The following is a 7094-nucleotide window of genomic DNA, read 5'->3' as shown; positions in this document are numbered from 1 at the left end:
CAGGCGCCCCAATAATGAAGGTTTTAAAAGATCTTTTTAAGAAAGGTATTGTTAGGATAAACTAGTTAAAAAATGTTAAAAGAGGAAAGAGGAAAAATTTTAAAAATGAGAATAAGAAAAAAATTTTAAAAAATTTAATTTTGTTTCCTGTCTTGCTAATTTTGGCCATTCTAACTGGTGTAAGGTGATATCTCAATGTAGTTTTAATTTGAATCTCCCTGATGGCTAGAGATGATGAACATTTTTTCGTGTGTCTGATAGCCATTTGTATGTCTTTATTGGAGAAGTGTCTGTCCATATCTTCTGCCCATTATTTGATATGATTGTCTGTTTTGTGTGTGTTGAGTTTGAGGAGTTCATTATAGATCCTGGATATCAACCTTTTGTCTGTACTGTCATTTGCAAATATCTTTTCCCATTCCGTGGGTTGCCTCTTTGTTTTCTTGACTGTTTCCTTTGCTGTGCAGAAGCTTTTGATTTTGATGAAGTCCCAAAAGTTCATCTTCGCTTTGGTTTCCTTTGCCTTTGGAGACATATCTTAAAAGAAGTTGCTGTGGCTGATATCAAAGAGATTACTGCCTATGTTCTCCTCTAGGATTCTGATGGATTCCTGTCTCACATTGAGGTCTTTTATCCATTTTGAGTTTATCTTTGTGTGTGGTGTAAGAGAATGGTTGAGTTTCATTCTTCTACATATATCTGTCCAGTTTTCCCAGCACCATTTATTGAAGAGACTGTCTTTTTTCCACTGTATATTTTTTCCTGTTTTGTCGAAGATTATTTGCCCATAGAGTTGAGGGTCCATATCTGGGCTCTCTACTCTGTTCCACTGGTCTCTGTGTCTGTTTTTATGCCAGTACCATGCTGTCTTGGTGATCACAGCTTTGTAGTAAAGCTATTCCAATCAAAATTCCACCGGTATTCTTCAAAGAGCTGGAGCAAATAATACTAAAATTTGTATGGAATCAGAAGAGACCCCGAATCCCTAAGGAAATGTTGAAAAACAAAAATAAAACTGGGGACATAATGCTACCTGAAAATCCATCCTCTTACCTGAGCTGTGATAATAGAGCTGTGAGCATTTCTCCTTTGCAGTCAACGCAAGATTAATCTCTGTCAGGAGAGGGCGCTGGAGAGTCTTTGTGGGAGGAAGGCACTTCTGGTTCCAAGAAGCTGCAGTTCCTGATTCTTGTAGCTCCAAGGGCACAAACCGTTAGTGTCTTTCGTGGGACCATCCACTGGTCTCGCACTCAGCCACATGCTGAGAGTATGCATTTCCTTAATGAGTTAGTCCTGACATGTACACTGCATGCCCCAGGCTTTGCATGCAGTGGGTGGGCTCCTAGTGCCCGACTCCCTTGTTGCCGCTGTTCTACCCCAAAGTCATATTTCCTGCCAGACCCACTGTGTTGGCTTGGGCATCCCAGTGAAATTATCTGGGGCTCAAAAACATCCCCTCCAGGGAGGTCTGAATCCAGCTTTGGTGTTGGGGATGCCCCTCCAAGTTTGTCATCCTTAAGGTGTGCTCCCCCAGCCCTAGACTATGCTTTAGGTTCTCCTTATGTTTTTATGATTACTCCTCCTTACAAGTTAATACTTCTTTATATTAAATTCACCCAGCTCAAATTAGGGATTTTCTTCTGTCTCCTGATTGGACCTTGACTGGTATGGTAATCCTTGGCTTGTAGTTTAAGCTGTTTGATAATGATATATGTTGGTGGGTTTTTTCAGTGGGCTTCACTATAGTGCTAATGGGCTGGACTGTTTCTCCAGAAGATCCTGCATTCAGGGTCCAGTCTGGTGATAGAAAAAACTCCATATATTTAAACATATTTTTTTTCTTAGAGAGAGAGCACACACACATGAAAGCAGGATGGGGAGGAGCAGAGGGAGAGAGTGTCAAGCAGACTCCACACTCAATTTGGAGCCCAACACAGGGCTTGACCTCATGACCCTGAGATCATGACCTGAGCCAAAATCAAGAGTTGGAGCTTAATGGACTGAGCCACTCAGGTGCCTCTAAATAGATCATTTTATACAAAAAATTGTTAACCATGTATCGAGATTCAGAAAAAGCAAAAAGGAGCAAAAAGTAGAGACCACAGAACCAGACAGTGCGAGAAGCATCTATCTCCATCACTAAGGCTGGGGAACCAAGGGAGGGCTTGGGATTATTAAAGAGTAGAATCTGTTTTTGCAGGGGCCCCAGGGAGCTGGAGCAAGACCTTTGAGCTGGGCTTGAGCCAAAAGTTGGTGTCTCTGAGGTGGTGTGATGGGCTCACGCTGGGAGTGTGAAAGAACTACAGTTTGGGACCAGCAACTGCTACTGGAACCGGTTGTCACTGCTGTGGTGTGCTGATAGGATTGGGAAGCAAAGATGAGGGAGCAAGCCCCTTCTTTCTACTCCAGACCTGAGTGCTCTCTCTCTGCCTAAGAGGGAGCAGCTGGCAAAAGAGAGACTAAAGAGTGGGATTGAACCAGCACAGCTCTCCACCCCCTTTCACTGCTGACATTTGCAGGGTTTTTCTTGGTCTGATCAGTCTCTCTAGAGGTGATTTCTCCATTATTCTTCTGAGGACAAGTTCTGGCTGCCAAGTTCTCAGACCTGATGGGAAAGAAGACCTGGAAGTCTTGCCATTTTGTATGCAGCCTTTTAGTTAATTCTCCCAGTTTCAGAATAGTCCTCTGGACCTCCCTCTCCACTGAATAAAGCACAAATTGTGGGGGACTGTGGGAGTCATGCTGCTGTGTAGGTGAGCTAGGGGCTTGGGGCTCTATTGGCTTCTCACATGGATATCCAATGTCTGTTTCCAGGCCCTCTTGCATCCCCAAATTCGGAGGTACTTGTTATCTTCATTATTTATGATTTCTGGGGTTCTGCTTTGTGAAATAACCTCACTTCCAGGATTTTCCCAAGGCCTTAGGCCTGCAAAATCTCATCAGCCATATCTGATTTCCAGTTCTAAGCATTTCTGTAATTCTCTTCCTTTATCCCAAACTCCTTAGCAAAATCTTATTAAAAATGAGTCTGGGGTCGGGGCACCTGGGTGGCTCAGTGAGTTAAAGCCTCTGCCTTAAGCTCAGGTCATGATCCCAGGGTCCTGGGATCGAGCCCCACATTGGGCTCTCTGCTCAGTGGGAAGCTTGCTTCTCTCCCCTTTCTCTCTGCCTACTTCTCTGCCTACTTGTGATTTCTGTCTGTCAAATAAACAAATAAAATCTTTTAAAAAAATTATTCTGTGGGCAGGGGAGGGAAGCTGAAGGGAGTCTGCCATTACCTCCTCCCTGCAGGTCCTAACAGCATCTCCAGTCCAGCTTGCTGATTGATGCTGCTGTTCTCCCATTATCTCTTCTTAGCCTTAGACACCGTGATCTCATTTCTGAGAATCTATCAAATTCTCAGTTGTGGGGAAAGTTTTATAAATAAAAAATATTCATTACCATTTATAATCTTAAGGGGCTCCTGGCTGTCTCAGTGGGAAGAGCACGTGACTCTTGATCTCAGGGTTGTGGGTTCAAGCCTCACATTGAATGTAGAGATTAGTAAAAAATATAAATAAATCTTAAAAAAAAAAAAGAAAGCTACTGGAAACAGCATAAATACTCAATGGAAAAACTATAAATTATGGCCTATGCATTTCATACACCATCCTGGAGCTGCTTAAGTGACATTTATTAAAACTTTGTATTAATAAGGAAGATGAAAATAGCATAATAATAAATTTTCAAAAAGGAATAAAGTGGGGTGCTTGTGTAGCTCAGTCAGTTGAGTGTCCAACTCTTGATTTCAGATCAGGTTATGATCTCAGGGCTGTGAAATGGAGGTCTGCGATGCACTCTGCCCTGGGCATGGAGCCTACTTGAGATTCTCTCTCTCCCTGCCACCCCTCCCCTGTTCATTCACTTGCACTCTCTCAAAAAAAAAAAAAAAAAAAAAAAAGGAATAAGGGAATACAGAATTATATGTGCAATTGGTAAAAAAATAAACCATACACCCTCAAGCCCCCCAAATCTAGCCATAAAGACTAGAAAAAAATGTTTGTAAAAAATGACACCATGATTGTTTTAGTCAGCCTTTTCCACAGAAATGGAACCAGAAAGCAACTGCCTTCAGCTCGGGTCATAATCCTGGAGTCCCAGGATTGAGTCCCACATCAGGCTCCTTGCTCAGCACATCTGCTCCTTCTGCTGACCTCTCTCTCTTTCATTCTCTCTCTCTCTCTCAAATAAATAAATAAAATCTTAAAAAAAAAAAAAAACAAAAGGAAATGGAATCAGAGATATACAGAGAGAATTGGTTCAGGCAATTGTGGAGGCTGGCATGTTCAAGATTTGGCATGTCCAAGATTTGCAAGATAGGCTGGTGGGCTGGAGACTCAGAGAAAAGTTGATACTGCAATTGAAGTGGGAAGGCTGTTTGGAAGCAACATTCCCTCTTCCTCTATGGGGAAGACAGCCTTTTCTATGAGGCCTTCCAAATCATTGGATTAGGCACACCCAAATTACAGAGGGCAATCTGCTGTATTCAGAGTCCACTGATTCATATGTTAATTTCATCTAAAAAATAACTTCACAGAAACACCTAGAAAATGTTTGACTGAATATCTGGGTACTATGGCCTAGCCAAGCTGACACAAAATTAACCATCACAGTGACCTAAGATTTAATCATCTCTAATTTATTTTCTAAATATTTTACTATTTCCCAAAATACATATGGTAATGATGATTTACCTTTATGACAGGAAAAGATCTATAAACACATTTTATTTTATTTTATTAAGATTTTATTTATTTATTTGACAGAGAGAGAGATCACAAGTAGGCAGAGAGGCAGGGAGAGGGAGGGGGGAAGCAGGCTTCCTGCTGAGCAGAGAGTCCAATGTGGGGCTTGATCCCAGGCCCCTGAGATCATGACCTGAGCTGAAGGCAGAGGCTTAGCCCACTGAGCCACCCTGGCACCCCTATAAACACATTTTAAAACAGGCCCAGGACGTCAGGTGCTGGGTGCTTTTCCCAAGCTCCCAATGCCCCTCTGACAGCTTCCATAGCTCTTCTCACTTCTTGCCTTCTGTCATTATTTATACCCAGTGTGTGTCTTCCTCTGCTAAATGGTAAGCTCTTGGAGGTCAGCAACCAGGTCTTACTTTTTTTTAAAGTAGGTTCCACATCCAGCATGGAGCACAACGTGGAGCTCAAACCCACAATGCTGAGATCAAGACCAGGGCTGAGATCATGAGTTGGATGTTTAACCAACTGAGCCATCCAGGCACCACAAGTCTTACTCCTTTTTGAATTTCCCTCATCATAGGAAGCTCTTTCATCAGTAAGTAATTGTTTCCAATTAAATTAAATTACATTAAAGGTTGTGTGGCTGGTTCAATCTGTAGAGCATGAGAGTTTTGATTCTGAGATCATGAGTCCAAGCCTTACATTGGGTGTAGATATTACTAAAATAATAATAATAACTAAACTTAAAAACAAAACCCAAAACTTTAGGACATAATCTTCAAGGGAATTTTAGGAACTGGTATTTTAGTTAATGACAGAAGGAAGATGTGGAGGCAGTGGGAACCTGCCCAACAGCATTCATTCAACCCCAGGTAATATGCTGCTTCCTAAGGCCGCACCCTCCAGAGAGGCCTAGTTGTGGGCAAGTGCAGGGAACTTGTGTTCCAGATTCTTTGCAAAGTCAACTTGATTGGATTTTCCTACCTCTGTTGAAATTGTTAAAAATTATTAATAATGTTTTCTGCAATCCCTTTGAATTTTAATTTATTGTTTATGGCTTAACTTCCTTTTTACTTCTTGCTGAATGTAATGTTGATGTATCTGCTTTGCTTACTTCTGAGAAGTTCCCATAAATGGAGGGAATTTCTATAAACTAAATCCATCTCACTTTGATTTTCAATATATCTGGAAATAATTTTCCAAATTATTTCTCTGCTCTCAAGACACAATAAAAATTTTACTTTAAAATTATGTTGGGGCGCCTGGGTGGCTCAGTGGATTAAGCCGCTGCCCTCGGCTCAGGTCATGATCTCATGGAGGCCCGCATCTCTGCTCAGCAGGGAGCCTACTTCCCCTTCTCTCTCTGCCTGACTCTCTGCCTACTTGTGATCTCTCTCAATAAATAAAATCAAGTAAATAAAATTATGTCAACTCCTTGATATGTAAAGGAAGGTATGGGATGACAGTAACAGTAATACTGTAATAATGTATTATTAACTATAATTATTAACTGTAATAATGTGGTAAAGTACTTAAACTTGGCCAAACATAAAAGAAACTCATTTTTGGGTTGGGGGATGGGGTAACTGGGTGATGAGCCTTAAGGAGGGCACTTGGTGTAATGAGCACTGGGTGTTATACACAACTGATGAATTACTAAACTCTATCCCTAAAAATAATAATTTACTATGTGTTAACTAAACTGAATTTAAATAAAGAAAATTTTAAAAAAGAAACTGATTTTTGGAACAATGCCCAGAGGAGAAAATAAAAATGTGCCAAGTGTTGTCTGCCCTTTGAATTTGACTGGTGGTTCTAGGTCTTTCCTGAGGATCTTCTCATCTGTGGTATCTCAGGTGCCTGGGATTCTGAGGAAATCCCACAGAAAGCAAGAGTTTTTTTCCATTTAATCCTATATAGTGACTTTCCAGTCCTTGCCCAAACACAGAAGGTGGAAACTGAGGGTGAAGAAAGAAAAAAAATCTATGAACCCAGAAATCTGGTTGGTCAAAGAGGAAAGACATTCAGAACCTACAAAAGGAAGAGGGGATCTGGAGATCATCTGATGAGAAAAATGCAAGTGTGGTTTAAGGTGGTGCTGGTGGAAGGTTACTGGCAGGCGTTATAGATAAACAGTCTTCATAAATGCTCCACAGATGAGCTCTTAAGGTTTTTGTAGGAATCTATAAATAACTGAAATGGCTTTTCTTGATGACCCAACAAGTTTGCTCAATCAGCCAATATTATCTTATCCAGAGAAAAACTAAACTCACTGCTTCCCAACTACCCATATTTTTCCCTCTCCCTTCTCCCTCCTCTCTTTTATGAATCCTGCTTTAGTTTTTGTATGTCATCTGTCAGAGT

The sequence above is a fragment of the Mustela nigripes genome, chromosome 5 (genome assembly GCF_022355385.1).
Source record: "Mustela nigripes isolate SB6536 chromosome 5, MUSNIG.SB6536, whole genome shotgun sequence".
NCBI lineage: Eukaryota > Metazoa > Chordata > Mammalia > Carnivora > Mustelidae > Mustela > Mustela nigripes.
Note: the sequence above shows the minus strand (reverse complement) of the source record.